Consider the following 17688-nt stretch of genomic DNA (forward strand, 5'->3'; position numbering starts at 1 on the left):
AGAGATTCATTAACCAAGTTAACATTCGAATGGCAAGTTTCAAAAGTTCTCATGATGAATGTATTTATAAACCAACCTATAGGTATGTATATGTCATACATATTTGAGTTTTTGTATTTGTTAAAAAATAGTTCCTTTTGAAACCTTGTGATAATTACATCTATCAGAGACCTACTTACCTAGTCCTCTGCTAGGGAAAAAAAATGTAATTTCTTATTAATGTCACCAACACAATGGTTGAAGCACGCATGTACATTTGCAGCCCAGCTCCCAGGAAGATGAGTGTAAATGCAGCAATTAGTAGCATGTTGCACTAGGCTTCAAAATCTTACCTGCCATTCTTATGAGCACAAGACCAATACTCAGACACAGTTGTGCAGAGAACAAGGTCATCTCTGGTTAAATAAAAATCAGTTTCCATTAAAAAGGTGAGAAACTGTAATTATAGAAAATTTACAATACGTAGGAAAAAGTACAAAATGATTCCCCAAAGATATTGCCTCTCTATAATGGTTGCTATGCAGAGATTGTTTATATTATTATAATTTTATTAAATGGACCCTGCCATTTTACTCAGCGTTTTCCTTCAACATCACAAGGTAATTTTTAGCAGAATGGTTGAGTCTGTGAAGACAGACTGTGATATCCAGGCTTCTCTACTAACCAGCTCTGTGTCCATGAGCTGATCACTCAGCTTCTTCAAGCCTCAAGCCTTCTCATAGGAAGTGAGGATAATAACAGTAACTACCTAATTATAGGGCTGTGTGAGGATAAAGTGAGATGATCCATGTAAAACTCTCAGAGTGCTGGGTAGAGAGTAAGAAATCAATAAGATTAGTATTATTTATAACTGGTAAGATGTTTTCAACTGAAAATGACACAAAAAAATTTCAATTGACTTCAGCAAATGGAAGCACATTTACTTTCAAAATGGTAGCCTAGACATAGACCTGACCAGAGGCTCAATCACTGGGGAAACTCTTGCTCTGATACAAGTTACGCACGTGGAGTGACAGGACAGCTGCAGGGATGCCAGTGCTAGCCCATTGCTTCACGGCTCCAAGGCGGCCTAGAGTGAGAACTTACTGCCCTCAGTGCCAGTTCACAAGTCCCAGGATTTTCATGATTGGATGGACCTGGGCCATTTACTTATCCAAAACAATGACTGTTGCTGAAGATATTTGCTGCTTTGATTGGCTGGTTGTGGTAGACTAAGTAATGATACCCCAAAGGTATGAATGTCCTATTCCCCAGAATCTGTTACCTTATGACAAAAGGGATTTTGCAGATATTATTATATTAAGGATTTTGAGATGGAACTATTATCCAATGTGACTACAAGGGTTCTTATAGCAGAAAAGCAAAAGAGTTAGAGGTCGCAGTACAAAAAGCACTGTGACAGTGGAATCTGAGATTGGAGTGATGTGGCCACAAACCCAGGGCTGCCAGAAGCTTGTGCAGGCTGGAAGTGGCAAGGAACATATTCTCCTTCCAGAGTCTCCAAAAGGAACTAGCCCTGCCTGCTGATGTTTCGATTTTAGTCTCATGAAAACCGCTTTGTACTTCTGACCTCCAGAACTGTAAATCACTAAATTTGTGTTAATTTGCCACAGCTGCAGCAGGAAAGCTAATACACCAGTCTGTGTCACAGTTTTCACCCACACTGTGCTCAGACTACATGATTGAAAATGAAGGAGACATGAATGCCCAGGAGGAAAGCAGAAATTCTGTTATTAGAAGAGAATGAATACTGGGGGCAAAAGTCCACAATGTTCAACCTATCAATATTGGTTTTGTTGCGGCTACTTTTTGCTGTTTTTTTTTTTTTTAATTTTTATTTTTTTTGTAAATTCTGCATATACACCATTATGGTAGCTGAATGAATTCTTGAGTAGCTTTGCCATAGTGTGTTTACTTATTCTTCTGCACTTACATGTTGGATCCTTGAAAGGAGTTGTCTTTCTTTGTTCACTCTGGACATGCATGATGTGGGGATAATAACACAGTGCGGAGAGATCAGCATAATAAGAGAGTGGTATGTGATTTTCCTATTGATCACTTCACAAAGAAGGTATATGCCAGTAGTAAAGAACTCGATCTTACAAATGCAAAACAGTGAATTATGACATATTAAATGCTAAATTTTCCTCTTTCACTTGTTCATCTTGAGGACCTCACTTTTCCTCCTTTGACTCTTGAATTCATAGTCTATGAAGCAGCTGGAGTTGAACAAATGGAGTGAGCTCAAAGCTGTCTTCTAGCTCCATTATTACATGGAACTAGATTGCAAGGGAAGCACATGGTCTGCTTTGGGGCACAGGGAGATTTTGCGGAGGTGTGTTGAAGGGTTCTGGACTCAGGCATAATAAGACAATATTACAAAGAGAGATGATCAAGAGATCAGAAGGACTAAACCGCAGGGCCAGCGGCACTACCACCTAGTCTTCTCTTCTGTGTGATGTAGCAACAGTGGAATTGAATTCTTGGCCAGTATAGTAGAGGAAGTTTTCAGTGAGAAAATGGTCTGGAGAAAACTGTTATTTTTCTGGAGTAGTAGTGATAGTGGTATATTAAAATTGCAAACAGAATAGTCTCAGAGCTTTTCTGATCCAAATTCATTCTGATAGTCTCTTATAAAGGGGTTTTGATAATCTGACAAAAACTTCACGGGCGATTTTGATTATCCCCATTTCCTGAGGTCATGTGGCCCAGAGAGCCCCATCTCTGCCCGTTGAAAACCGGCGTCCAGCTTACATTTAACTTCCTTTGTGGTTCTCCATCTTGATTCTGAATACCAGTCTCTGAACCGATTTTTCATATGTAGGGACCCGGTGGACAATGGAGAAAGGAGAAGAACTACCCCTGTCACCCCACTTTTCATCTATGGCCTTTTTGGGGACCAGAGCACAGGCAGAGCTCTATGATTATCTATAATTAAGATCACTTTTCCATCCCTGAAGCAACCTCAGACTGAGCGGCTTAGGCTACAGAGGCTGTCTGAAGTCTCAGAGGTACAATTTCAACTTCTCCAGTAAAATACATTGAAGAGAGAAGTCAAATTCTGCAACTCAAACCTGCTGTCTCTCATAGTGAGATTCTGGCCACTACAAAATATGGCAAAATTCAGGAACTCAATTTTCTCTGACATCCCAGCATCAGGTCCTGACAGGACAAGCTGTTTAATTATCTGTCTGGCAAAGCGGGACAAATATTTTTGTTGAGTTAGTGATGGTCAGTGGTGGTAGATGCTTTATCTACAGAAATGTCTATCATCTAGTCTCATTTTGGGCTGTTGACCAGCTATTTTCTAGGCTGCTGTAAAAATAAAACCATCTTTATTTTTTGTGGTACTATTTTTACTATTTATTAACCAAACCAAGCATGCAAATCACTGGAGATTTAGTGATTCAGCAAATGATAATAGAACCCTAAATAACAAGAGTGATGGGGGCACAGTAAATCTCTGCTTTATCTAAGACATTCACTTTTGAAACAAGAAATGATTTAAAAATTAGAAGACTGTGGCATGATTTTTACAAGAAAAGGAATAATTAGAAGAGCTATATTTATTACTCCATGTCAAGAATTATGCTACGTATTTCACATTCATTGTATTATTTAATCTTCACAACAAAACTTAGAACTATGTAGATTTTATGGAATTGGAAAAATGAAGGAAAAAAGCCAGAGTTCATTCAGTAAAATGATTTTTACTACCTATTCTAGTTTATATATGAAAAGTAAAAAGCCTCCCTCTGCCTTTTCTGGTACAACCATGACCTGTCTCTCGGTTTAAAGAATATTTGCATTCCCAAGCAAATATTCTAGGCTTCTTTCGTGACAGAGTTGAGGAAATGATGGTGTCTAGAATAGAGACTTAGTCATAACCACAAATCACTGTCTACCCAGCCACATGCTTCTCTGGTACATTTGGATTGTGTGATTTTGGACTTATTTTTCCCCACTGACAGAAACCTACATCAAATTGACAAAAGCCAGTGGTATTGTTAAGACCATAACGCCAATGAATAAAGAACTTAGTGAAAGCATCTTGGGGCACTTGACAGCTGAATCACCCAACAGGAAATATGCAGAGCTCTGTTGGCTTTTAAAAAATTGGAACAAGGGGTTTAGAAATGGTGTCAGGATACCTACTCTATCTCTATCTTTCCTTGGTTCTTCGGTCTCTACATCATACTCTATGGTCTGGCTTACTCCATGTAGCAGAAAACTTGTCTTCCCATGCCTGGAGAAAAACTGACTCACATGCATTCTGGTCTCAGGTTTAGAAATTGGCTCACCTTATGTTGGGTGCCCATCATCTAAAGTCAGAGAAATAGCTCTGTAAGATCGGGGTACCTCCAACACAAACAACACAAATGAAGTAGAAAGATAAAATGTTCCAGAATAGGGGGACTGCTGATCCAACAACACCTTTGACATGCTGTGGGAGGGCACTATGGAGGTTCACAGCCAAGAGGTGAGGGAGAAGCTTCTGGTAAGTCGAATGCAAACATTCCGGTGCTGCATTTTCAAACTCGAAGTAGGTTATTGTCAAGACCTCCGAGCTTGCATGCATTCATTTATTCATTTCTTAGACATTTCCTGGTGCTGAAATAGAAGGAAAAACAATAATAAGATATGATTTCTATCCTCAGCATTTACTGCCTCCCTGGAGAAATAGACAACTATACTAATGATGTCAGCATTGTGAGCCCAGTGTATTAACGAAGGCTCACGAAGGGTGGTGTTTTTCATGCTGTATGTTGAGACCCACTGGCAGGTCATTAAATCAATTTACTGGGCTGCAGACAGCATGTTTTAAAGGAATAAAATAGGCCAGAATATATCAGGGTGCGTTGTACTGCAGTGAAGATACAAGAGTTTGGTAAAACAATTGTGTTCTGATTGCACAGGAGGCTCTGTATATGCGGGTTTGTGTACCAGGTCATGTTGTAAAAGGCGTTTCTGACTTCAGGTCATCATCAAAAATCTTCAAATGTCATCAGTATAGTGTGAGTAGGAGCACAGAGGAGAGGCATCTAGATGAGATTAGTAGGAGGTAGGAGAGGAAATGTTTTCAAAGAAGAGAGCTCTCATGCTGAAACTTGGGCAGTCATTCCAAGAGAAAGAACAGCTTGTGAAAAAGGCCCTGAAGAGTGAGAAAGGAGGGAAGATTGATAAAGACCTGTGGCTGGAGAGTAGCAGAAGGAGCCTGCAATGGGTCAGGCATAGGGCTTGAGTCCCTCAGTCTGCCCATGCAGGAGGAAGGACTGATGCTGAAGAATAGGGAAGTGGGGCACATACTTATCATGAAAGGTAGAACGTGATAAGGATAATTAGGATAAAATGCTATGCAGCTTTAGAGTAGTCCAAGAATACCTACCGTTCCTTAGAGAACCAGAGATAGCTTTATTGAGGAGGGAACATTTGTGAGTTATCTGCAAATACTTTGAGTTTGGCTCAGGAATCAACTATGTAGTGTTGGTGTGGCTGCTATGGTGAGTCAGGTAAGTAGGAGAGGCAGACATTCCAATAAAGTTTTAGAACAAAAGAAAAGGGGGAGCTATCAAATTGGTACACAGCTACCCAAACCAATTGTAGTGCTTCTTTAACGGAGTTCTAGGTACAATGTCAAGTAAAGTTTAATTCACTATTTGACATTGTCCTACATGCACAGTGGAGGACCACATCCACAATCCGGCTGCCAGAACTTATATCCACCTACTTTCTCTGTGAATTCAGCCTAGTTGCCTAGTCTCTCTGTGCTGGGGCATCCATATGGCCACAAGTGGTATCTGTAGCAGCCAAAGAAGTGTGCTGTTCAGATTTTCATTTAAGAACAAACTTGCCTTTTAGTTGCAAGCAGGGCCATTTGCCACCAGGCTTCAGCTGCAGAGTGTTTGGAGTCTACTGCAGAGTTCGAGCTGACACGAAGATTTGTCAGAAGCCCCAAATCAGTGACAGAGCACAGCAAGAGCATTAGGGATTGGCCATGTTTATCCAAAGTGGAACTCTGCAAAAATGCCACCTTTTTCCTTGGGTTGCCCAAAATCTTATCAGAGCCGTATCAAAATTGGAGGCTAACTCTACCAATCCTGCCTCCTGCAGACTCTTCTGTTTCAAGCTATCAGATCTGCTTTGTGGTCTGAAGCCTTTCCTCATGCAACTCCACTTCCTTCCCCTTTGTCTGTCACAGGCGAAATGTCCCAAGAAGCCTCTTGCCCTCCTAACAGTGTCTGAGCATCTGCTTCCCTGAATGAACACAATACCTAAATGTTGGGCAGCCCCAGGTCTCAGTCCTTGAACTGCTACTCTTTCAACTCTCGTTTCCTGGATGAGTCAGCTCAGTTTCTAGGGTTTTTAATACCATTCTTACATTGAGCATTGCCAAATTTATGTCTCCAGCCTAAGCAGTCGGCTGAACTCCAGACACATATATCCAACCCGTATTTACCATCTCCACTGGATATTTAATAGGAAACTCAGACCTAATGAGTCCAAGTCCAATCTCTTGTTCTTTTCTCCCAAATATGTCCTTCCTTCAATCTTAAGCATTTTAGTAAATAGCAACTCCATATTCCTGGTTGCTCAGGGCAAAAATTCTGGTGTCATCCTTGATTTCTCTTGTTCTCTCATAACCCACATCCAATCCATCAGCAAATCCTGTGAGCTCCACATAAAAATACATACTGAACCTGAGCAGTTCTCATCATCTCCACCAATAAAACACTGTTTCAAGCCACCATGCCCTCTTACCTGGGTTATTGTAATAGCCTCCTATTGAAACTTCTTAGTTCTTCCCTTTTCCCACTCAAGCTATCCTCTTTACAGAAGCCAGAATATCCTTTTAAAATGTAAACCATATCATTTTCTGCACAAAATCTTCCAACAACATCTGTCACTCAAAATAAAGCCTTAATCCTCAAAATAGCCAACAAGGTCTTATATGATCTGGCCCCTTCTTCACAATTGCTTTTTGTTCACTCACTGATTTTAACCACACTGGTTTCATTGCTATTCCCTAACTACTCCAATATGCTCCTATGTCAGAATTTTGCACATGCTACTGTCTTTGCCTACAATATTCTTCCCTAAGATATCTGAATGGTTCTCCATCCTACCTCCTTCAGAATTCTGCTCACATGCACCCTATAAGTGAAGCCTTCTGCTGTGGTCTGAATATCTGCATCCCCCCAAAATGCCTATGCTGAAATCTAATCCCCGAAGTGATGGTATTAGGAGGTGGGAATTTTAAGAGGTGATTAGTAGGTCATGAGGGTGGAGCCCTCATGAATGAGATTAGTGCCCTTATAAAAGAGGCCCCAGAGAGCTGCTTTGTTCCTTCCACCATGTGAGGACAGTGACTATGCCACCATGTGGCAGTGAGAAGCCACTAGCTATGATCAGAAAGCGAGTCCCTCACCAGACTTCGAATCTGCTGGCACCTTCATCTTGGAATCTCCAGCCTCCAGAACAGTGAGAAATAAATGTCTGTTGTGTGGAAGCCACATGATTTATGGGTTATAATAGCCCAAACAGACTAAGACACTTTCCCTGAACTCTGTGCAATATTGCACTTCCTAGAACTCTTTTTCTCTTCTCTACTGACACTTGTTTATAACATTCTTAACATCTAATAAAATTGGCATGTTCAGTTTTTCTCATTTCTCTCCTCTTCTCTACTAGAATGTAATTTCCAGTATAATTTATATGTATTTTATTCCCTATTGTATCCCTGATGCTGAGTTCAATATCTTACACATGGTATGAAGCCAGTAAATGTCAGGTATATAAATTAATAAATTAGGATAATAAGAGTGCCAACCTGGTATATGGGTCATGACTCTCAGATAGTTGATGCAAATTACTTAACACAGTGCCTGGCACATAGTAAGTACTCAACAACTATGAGCTTGTGTTAACCTTAGTAATTATTCCTCGTCATGAATATATGTAAAGTAGACATTTAAATGGTAATGTCCATTCTCTGGACAAAACTTGACAGCAATGATTTGGGGTAGGGGCCCCAGAGTCCAGGCATCTCTCTATGAAATAATTTGTTCAAATTCTTTTACAGAAAACTTTAGGAGGAAGCAACCCATGCAGATGAAAGTAACTAAACTTAATCTACAAAATTAGAACTCTAAGTAGTTTACCATTTTTTGGCGGGGGGGACAGAGTCTCGTTTTGTCGCCCAGGCTGGAGTGCAGTGGTGCAATCTCGGCTCACTGCAAGCTCTGCCTCCCGGGTTCACGCCATTCTCCTGCCTCAGCCTCCTGAGTAGCTGGGACTACAGGCGCGTGCCACCACGCCCGGATAATTTTTTTCTTTTTTTTTTTTTTTAGTACAGATGGGGTTTCACCGTGGTCTCCATCTCCTGACCTTGTGATCTGCCCCCCTTGGCCTCCCAAAGTGCTGGGATTAAAGGTGTGAGTCACCACGCCCGGCCAGTTTACCATATTTTTAACAAATGCATTGTACTATACTACTGTACAGTAGATTTCTAGTGTAAATGCCAATCTCTTCCTCAATAGTGTGAGAAACTTTCGCCAGAGGTAATTGAAAGACAAGACTCTGGTTTGGTTTGCCTGGATTTCTCCTCTTTCATTGCCTAAGACTGACAACTGTGACTACTTTTTTTTTAACAGATGTTTTCAGAGTGTCTATTATGTCAATACAATGTCCTAAGCAAGGGAAATTTAACAGCTAACAAGATGATAGGCTTGGTTCCTACCTTCATAAAGCTTATAGTTTATCAGAGAAGAGGGGCAATTAAAAAGGGAATTAGAGTCAACAAGCGCTATAATAGTGAAAGTTCAGGATGCACGTGAGAGAAACTAACTTAGCTGGAAGCTGGGAAGAAAGACGGGAGAAGATTTGTCTTTGTTTCCCAGCAGAAGTGACATTGGAGAAGAGTGTGAAGTTACCCTGGTAAAATTTTTTACTAGAAGTTATTTTAATATTAGTAATACATGCTGCACACTGGTTCGATAAGGAGCTTGAGTTATTCACAGAGTTTTTCCTTTCATCTTCACAGGTGTACTTTGGAGCAAACTTGCATGCAATTATTGATTACCACTTTGAATTGTAATTAATTAGAGCTATTAAAAACATATATACATAAATATACATATGCGTATATATATACACACACACACAAACATATGTGTGTTTGAGCGTATTTGTAAGCCGTTATAATTTATCCATATAAAATTGTTTACTTTTATTTTAGGTTCGGGTGTACAAGTAAAGGTTTGTTATACAGGTAAACTCATGTCATGGGGGTTTGTTGTACAGATTATTTAATCACCCGGGTATTAAGCCTAGTACCCAATAGTTATTTTTTCTGCTCCTCTCCTTTCTCCCACCGTCTCCACTCAAGTAGACCCTAGTGTCTGTTGTTCCATTCTTTGTATTCATGAGTTCCTACCATTTAGCTTTGAATTATAAGTGAGAACATGTAGTATTTGGTTTTCTGTTCCTGCATGCATTTGCTGAGGATAATAGCCTCCAGCTCCATTCATGTTTCCACAAAAGATATAATCTCATTCTTTTTTAATGGCTGCATAGTATTCCATAGTGTATGTGTACCAAATTTTATTTATCCAATTTGTTACTGATGGATAAACAATAGGTTGATTCCATGTCTTTGCTATTGTGAAAAGTGCTGCAAAAACATTTGTGTGGATGTCTTTATGGTAGAATGATTTGTATTTCTCTGGGTATAGACCCAGTAATGAGATTGCTGGGTAAAATGGTAGTTCTGCTTTTAGTTCTTTGAGTAATCACCATACTGCTTTCCACAATGGTTGAACTAATTTACACTCCACCAAGAGTGTATGCATGTTTTTTTCCACAAACTTGTCAGCATCTGTTATTTTTTGACTTTTTAATAACAGCCATTCTGACTGGTGTGAGATGGTATCTCACTGTGGTTTCGATTTGAGTTTATCTTATGATCAGTGATATTGAGCTTTTTTCATATGCTTGTTGGCCACATGTGTGTCTTCTTTTGAAAAGTGTCCGTTCATGTCACTTGTTCACTTTTTAATGGGGTTGTTAGTTTTTCTCTTGTAAATTTTTTAAAGTTTCTTACAGATGCTGAATATTAGACCTTTATCAGATGCATAGTTTGCAAAAATTTTCTCCCATTCTGTAGATTGTCTGTTTGCTCTGTGGATAGTTTCTTTTGCTGTGAAGAAATACTTAAGTTTAATTACATGCCATTTGTCAATATTTGCTTTTGTTGTAATTGCTTTTGGTGTCTTTGTCATGAAATCTTTGCTGACTCCTATGTCCAGGATGGTATTACTTGCATTGTCTTCCAGGACTTTTACAGTTTTGGCTTTTATATTTAACTTTTTAGTACAACACGAGTTGATTTTTGTATGTGGTATAAGTAAGGGGTACAGTTTCAATCTTCTGCATATGGCTAGTCAGTTATCTCAGCAACATTTATCGAATAGGGAGTCTTTTCCCCCACTGCTTGTTTTTGTCAGCTTTGTCAAAGACCAGGTGGTCGTAGGTGTGCAGCCTTGTGTCTGGGTTCTATATTCTGCTCTACTGGTTTATGTGCCTGTTTGTGTACCAGTGATATTTTTTTTTTTAAGAAAACTCCTGGCAAAGGAGTTACTTTGGTAAACTTCAGGTGGCTTCAGGCAGATGAGAAATATGTAAAAGGGCTTGGAGCCTTGAGAAAACATGAGGCCTCCAAGTCTTAAAAGTTCTGATAGGCATTCTTGAAGGCAAAAAAAGGCTCATTAGTTGTGTTGCATGAACAGCTAATCCATAATGAGAAGAGTTTCTCAGAATCCTATTACTAATTGCAGAACATCCTCAATTTGTCTTTAATAAGTGTTCAAAGTTAACTTCGAATATCAATAAAGAAGTGTTTATTTTTTGACAGTATACTCTAAAAATGTCTGCTAATCACTTTTAAACCCCAGCTAAAATTATTTATCTGTCTTCATGGCCATACAACTCTGCCTCATTCAAGTCCATAGTTGGCCTTGAGTTTGAAAATTGACCTTGTTTCTAGGCTGCAGTATGTGCTTATTCTTCCTTCTCTTTATGGGAAAAGTTACTTGCTAGTGGAGGTGGAACTGAACATAGATTCTGAAATAGACACAATATGAGAAACTTGATACTTCCTTCCACTACCAAGCCCAAGCAAGGGATGCCGTACAAGGCATTAGGTAACCTCCTTAATCTCAGGAAATACACAGTAAAAAGGAAGTGATAAGGCCTATGTTTGAGTCAGTTCATGCTGCTATAACAGAATGCCATAGATAAAGTGCCTTAAGCAATAGACATTTATTTAGCACAGTTCAGGAGGCTGGGGTTCTGAGATCAGCATGGATGCTTTCCTCTTGGTTTACAGATGGTCGTGTTCTCACTGTCATGAGGACATGTCAAAGAGAAAGACTTCTGGTCCTTTTTAGCCACTTAAAAGGGCATTAGTCCCATACATCTGGGCTCTAGTCTCATGATCTAATTACTCCTCAAAACTCCACCTCTAAATATGATTGCATTGAAGATTTAGGCTTCAGTATATAAATTTTGGGAAAACACAAGCATTCAGTGCATGGCAGAATATAAATATCAAAATAAAATTTAAAAAATAGTAAAAATTACAAACTTCCTGAAATGATGAGGGAATTGCCCAAAGAATGTAATAGGAAATCAAGAGAGAGAACATGAGAGTCTGAAAGAGCACCTCAGAGGAAGAACAGTTTAACCTGGGTCATGAGTAAGTAATAGGATCCTGATAGATGTGTAACAGCTGGATAATCCAACATAGAGAGAGGAAAGGTGCCAGGGTGAGAACACAGAGGTGAGAAAGAAAATATAATTAAAGAGGTACAGAGAAGCCTGTGATTAGTGTTCTGGGGATCAGAAGAGACCCTTGTACCCTTCTCTATGCTGGCATAATATATATTCTCATTCATTCCTTCAAATATGGAATGATTATTAAATGTCTAGGTTTTTTTTTCAAACTTTTAGTATAAGATTTTAAATCAAACTAAGAAAAATATATTTAAAGAAGAAATGCATGAATTACAATAATAAGCTATTTTTTAAATAGTTTCAGCTATTTAAGTTTGAAGCTCAAGAAATTACATGTTTAAGTGCCTAAGTAGTCTTCAGTTGACTTTTAATTAACCTCTTTTGCCATTTCTCATCCAGGGAAATTGGAAAATATTTTATAGTCAAATAAAAACTTGCTTTATAAAAGAATTAAGCAAATTTGAGCCACTACGATAATCTTTCAAAACATCTGATATTTGTAGCTGAATCCGGTTAAATTGTATTTATTCTTTATCAGTCTTAGTTATCTTGGCATTGCTCTCGTATTAATAAGATTCAGACAAAGCCTAGCCTTGCAGTGTAAAAGTGATAGAGAAAATCATTTTCCCTAGTCAAGTTGAATCTCATTTGTTGTGATTTCTTTCCTTTAGATTCTGATGTTTGCAGGTGCTTTTTGTGGAACATTATTTAAAACATGTCCTCCTGAGTGTACAACAACCACTTCATGAGGATTATTCTTCTTCTACCCTGTTTGCTTGCAGTGGAAGTTTCATTCATTCAGCTTAAACTAAATTTCAATAAAGAAAAGGAAGAGGTTCATTTTTAACACTTCCCCCCTTAAAAAATAATAACAAGACTATGTTTAATTTGCCTAAAAATAGATATAGAGGTCATGGCATTCAGTTTTCACTTTGATGATTGTAAGGAGAGGCATCTAGCCTCCTTGATGTCCCAAATCATGAGTTTCTTACACCACCCATGTTAACTTGTCACCTAAAAGGATTAACCGTTCTATTAGAGTGGGCTAGGTTGTCCTGCAGTAACAAATAAACTTTATAATCATGGTGGCTTAGCCCAACAGAAGTTGATTTCTTTCACACACAAAGTCTAATGCAGTTGGCCTAGGATCCTGGGATGACTCTCCATCCAGTGACTCAAGGATCCAGGCTTTCTTCACCTTATAATATAGCCCCTTAACCTGTCACTTCTAAGGTTGCTTCAGCACAGGGATAAAGAGAGGAAAGAAGCAAACCAGACTGTAATTGCCTCAGCCTGGAAGAAACATGTGTCATTGTGCTTACAATTCATTAGCCAGAAAGAGTCACTTGGCCTCAACCTCATTGCAAGGAAGAGCGAGAAATGAAGGGGAGCACACGGAATGTGAGGTGAGCAACAACCATCCCTGTCTCAATTACATAGTTAATTACATTTGACTCTATGCTAAGTCAAATACAGAAGTTCATGGAAAACATGGAATTTTTATCACATCGAAATCACTGCCAAAAACCAAAGTGTACATGATTTGGAGACAGAGTATTTTTACCGCCCGGTTTGCCATATTTCAGGAATAAGACCATTGGCAGGTCCCACAGACACTCTGAGCCTCAATATCTTCATCTGTAAAGTGGAGAGAATGCTGGTATAAGTCAGTTGAGAGGACTATAAGTAATGACTGCAAAGCATCTAATTAAGGGCCTGCTAAGTGTTAGGTATCCAGTTTTAAAACTGGCAATTATAATTATTGTATCTTAATGACAATAAAATGGAGATATCATTATTATCATGGAAAATAATTAATTAGTTTTGTTATATTTAATTTATCAAGAATAATGCAATAAATTTTCAAATAAAAGCCTCCATGAGACTTCCTAGCTGAGTTCAGAAGCAGTTTTGACCCTGCATTTAATTTACTGTTAGCAGCAAATATGGTATATTATTACCTTCAGAATTTCTCATTTGAGATGAAAAAAAAAATGAGCTGTTAAAGTAATTGTAAAAATTTTAAAGGGGCCTCAGTGAAAGCAGAGAGGTGAGTTTCCATGGCGATATCTGAACAGTGTAAGAGAACGGAAGAAGGGAAGGGGGGCATTTAATGAGCAGTTACATGATGTTAAACGGTGTGCTTGGCACTTTGCATCCAACGTCAACCTAAACACAGGAAAATGATATGACATCAGTATGATTGTCACAGGTTTATGGAAGAGCAAACATACTCAAAGGAAGAGACTCTCCTAGCGGACCACCTAGATTGTGGCCCCAGTGCTGTATGACCTGCCTTTGCCTGTAGCTGGTGCCCAGACTCTCCTGACACCAGCGAATCTCCTGTAATTCATCTTCTTTCTAACCCTTCATGCTCAAGGTCTCTCATTTCCCTGGGTTTAGGGTCTGATTTGTTCCCAGCCTTTCTCAGCACTCCTATAGGCGTAACATACAAACCCCTGTCTCCAGCATGGCCTCTCACCAGGACAAAAGGTTCCTACTTCTTTGTGGTAACAGGAAAAAATGTCCTCAGATACATTGTCTTGGCTCTTTAGAGACAGTTCCTTCTTAGAGTAGAAAACCTATGACAAAACTGGAGGTGGTAGATTTGTGAACTCACAGTGCTCCAATCATCCTAGGAAGGGTTGGTTGGGCAAGAATTCTCCATGGGTACCAAATCTCTGGGGAATTTTGAGAATGGAATACTCGTATAGTCTCAAAAGGTCCTCCACCGACTGCATAGTGGTTGAAAAGGGGAAAAGTAGTAACTACACAGTGGCATAAAGAGACGGCACTTTGACAGTGTGATCAAAATTAACATTAGCAATAAGGAACAGATGGATGTCACATGCCTCTAGATGTGTGCATGGAGAGGGAACACCATCACTTATGAGTATCCCCATTGGGATGCATAACCTGAATCTGATCATAAAAAAGCTTCAGACAAACCCACATTAAAGAATATGCTACCAGGGTCCTGTGTTTATTAAAAATGTCAGTGTCATGAAAGTGAGAAATACTGAAGAAACTTCTGAATTAAAGGGAATTCAACAGACACAGTTGCTAAATGGACCAGATCCCGTTTTGAAGGGAAGAGGACTTGCGCATTATTAGGACGATGACAAATATGGCATATAAAAATGTAGATTAGATGAAAATATTATAACAATGTTAAATTTCCTAAATGAAATGCCATTGTGGTTAAATTATTTAAAAGAATATTCTTAGAGAATACACATGGAAATATAAAAAATAAAAGAACAAGATGTAGCTAATCTACTTTCAAATGGTATAGAAAACAATAATTTTAGAATGCATATTTCACACGCATACGTGTATGTGTATGTATGTATGTGTGCATTACTATATTTAACAATATTTGAAAGAGAGAAAAGGAAAAAAAATAGAGGATGATGAAGCAAATGTGGCAAAATGTTAAAACGTGGCGAATCTGAAAAAAAGCATATGCAGAAGTTCTCTAGAGGCTGTTTTTTTCCAGCAATTCAATGAGCTTTAGGAGTTTAAACAAATTGAAGTTTCTATTAATAGCTAGCAATTACTGTGTGGCCATGCTTTGCTATGGATTGTCCTAGGCAGATCACTGGCATTCTTTCTAAGCTTTTTCGTAGCTGTAGGTGTGGAAATTGCGTTTTCATTTTATTTTTAGATATGAGGAAACTGAAACAGGATATGCACCCCACAGGAAGTGTCAGGGTCATGGATTTGAATTCAGACCTGGCTCACGTCTTTGCACAACAGAATGAGACGGTGCATGTGATGCCAGGCAGGAAGAGGTAAGGTTCCAGCCTTTAGGGGCTCGTAGGGGCTCATACCCCATAGGGAGAGTAGAGAGGGAAGACAGACAAGTAGTTGGGTACACAGTGTGGTGTGGTAAGCACAGTTAAATTTTTTTTTTTTTTGAGATGGAGTCTCACTCTGTCACCCAGGCCGGAGTGCAGTGGCACGATCTCAGCTCACTGCAACCTCCACCTCCTGAGTTCAAGCAGTTCTTCTGCTTCAGCCTCCCACATAGCTGGGACTATAGGTGTGCACCACCACACCCGGCTAATTTTTGTATTTTTAGTAGAGATGGGGTTTCACCATGTTGGCCAGGCTGGTCTCGAATTCCTGACCTCAAGTGATCCCCCTGCCTTGGGCTTCACAGTTAAATTCTTCTAACCTGAATTTCTAGAACACCTACTGGGGGCTGTTGTCATGCCAGTCTCTTCTGCCACTAGAGACACATGTCCTGTCCTCCTGGAACTTACACTGAAGTGGATGTGACTGATGTTACAGTGCATAACTGCTGTGGTAGCACATAATAGGGAAATCTATCCAGACTACGAGGCTAAGGTTGGCTTCTTAGAGGGGATGTGAGTGTTGCCTTACTTAAGTTCAGAGGTGGAACAGCCTGTGAAATTCCATTCATCCCTGAGTTCTAAAGACTTGGCATATAGGAAATTCACAAGCTGTTGACTCTGGAAAAGTGAGATACATGTTTTCTCTACTCTGCAGAGTCTATACTATTCTTGAATGAATCAATGAGTGAATGAGTTCCCTTCTGTGATTCGTAAGGAACCCAGGGCAATGAGGTCTTCCAGGATGTCAGCCTCTCTGTCATCCTTCCAGGTCACAAGAAAGAGCCAGCAGGTTTCAGCAAGCCGTTCCCTGGCTGATCTGGTGGTGAGAAGAATTTGGGGGTGGCGGCATGGTGACTAACCACAGCCAGGGCGATTCCTGCACTCCCTGGCTTCCGTGTTTAGCTTTCAGATTAGAGGAAATGCTTCATCAGGAAAAGCTGCTTTGTTCTCTCTCGTTCTCTTTTATTTTTTTCCGAGTTATTCATCACTTTTTCAGTCCCTTATTCTTGGAGGAGAAAACAAAGCCATCTTGTTGAAGCTCTACCTTAGGTATTATTCTTGCCAATGCCTTGCAAAGCCAGCAGCCCAAATGCTTTGCAGGTCAGATACAAGGGCCCATTACCATCAAAGATTAAAATCAGCATAGCTGCAAAACATGAGGCTCTTGGTTTTATTCAGTGCTTTTCTTACATGGTCTCATTGCATTCACAGAGTAGTGTTACAGGAGGTTAGAGACCCTTGGAGATAAAACACAGGGATTTCAACTTTTTGGTGACGCCCCAAGAACCTAGGAAGGAGCCTCCAGGCCTGCCCTCTGGGAACAGGGGCTTCCTCCAGGGATGGGAAGCCCATCTGGCTCATCTCTCTGCCCTTGGCTTAGCTGACCATGCAACTGCAGCTGCTTGCTTGGGTTTGTTTCATGCATGACAGTTTCAGTTACCTTTCACTCGAGAAATAGATCTCCCCGCTAAAAGAAAAAAAAAAAAAAAAGAAAATGTTTGAAGACTATGGATCAGTTTCAATACCTTCATATTGTTGATTAAAAAACACAGGCCCATGTTGCACTGGCCGTCCCTTTGCATCTCACTCTGCGCCTCAGTGAGCTTTCTCAGCTGTGCTACGCCAATGGGCATTTGCAGACCTCTTTTCCATCTTTCAAATTGTTGGCATCTCTCAACTATTCACATTTGTGGATTAATTTGTTAAATATCTTTCATTGTTATTCTAGTGGAGTTTAAGGAGGAAGCAACAACAGGATATGTATATACATATACATATACATATACATATATATACACACATACACATATACATATACACACACACAGAAAGAGACAGAGAGAAAAGCGTTTTGCCTCATTGAGGGACTCCTCTCATTGCCTGAAATATTCACCAGAGACTTGGAGCTCCAAGGACTTGAGGAAGGCGCCACAGTGAGTGGTGGAGTCGAAAACTGGAGGATTTGGTTGAATATTTCTATCACTAGCGCCTGGACTCTTTCCCTTCCCCTGCCAACCAAACATCCAAGCATCTGTCC

The 17688-nt window shown here is 39.7% G+C and overlaps 1 protein-coding gene across 3 annotated transcripts in view; it reads right to left on the reverse strand.

Moving 5' to 3' along the window:
• Positions 1-2955: 2955 nt before the first annotated feature.
• LOC105487943 (uncharacterized) overlaps positions 2956-17688 on the reverse strand; it is an 82377-nt gene continuing 67644 nt past the window's right edge. For 2 of the 3 annotated variants that reach the window (XM_071093863.1, XM_071093860.1), the window contains one exon: positions 2956-4611. The gene's annotated coding sequence lies outside the window, so the exon portion shown is untranslated. Of the gene's footprint in view, positions 4612-16807; positions 17119-17688 lie in introns of those variants that run through there. The other variant, XM_071093861.1, reaches the window with a different exon arrangement.

This window comes from Macaca nemestrina, chromosome 3 (genome assembly GCF_043159975.1).
Source record: "Macaca nemestrina isolate mMacNem1 chromosome 3, mMacNem.hap1, whole genome shotgun sequence".
NCBI classification, from domain to species: Eukaryota; Metazoa; Chordata; class Mammalia; order Primates; family Cercopithecidae; genus Macaca; species Macaca nemestrina.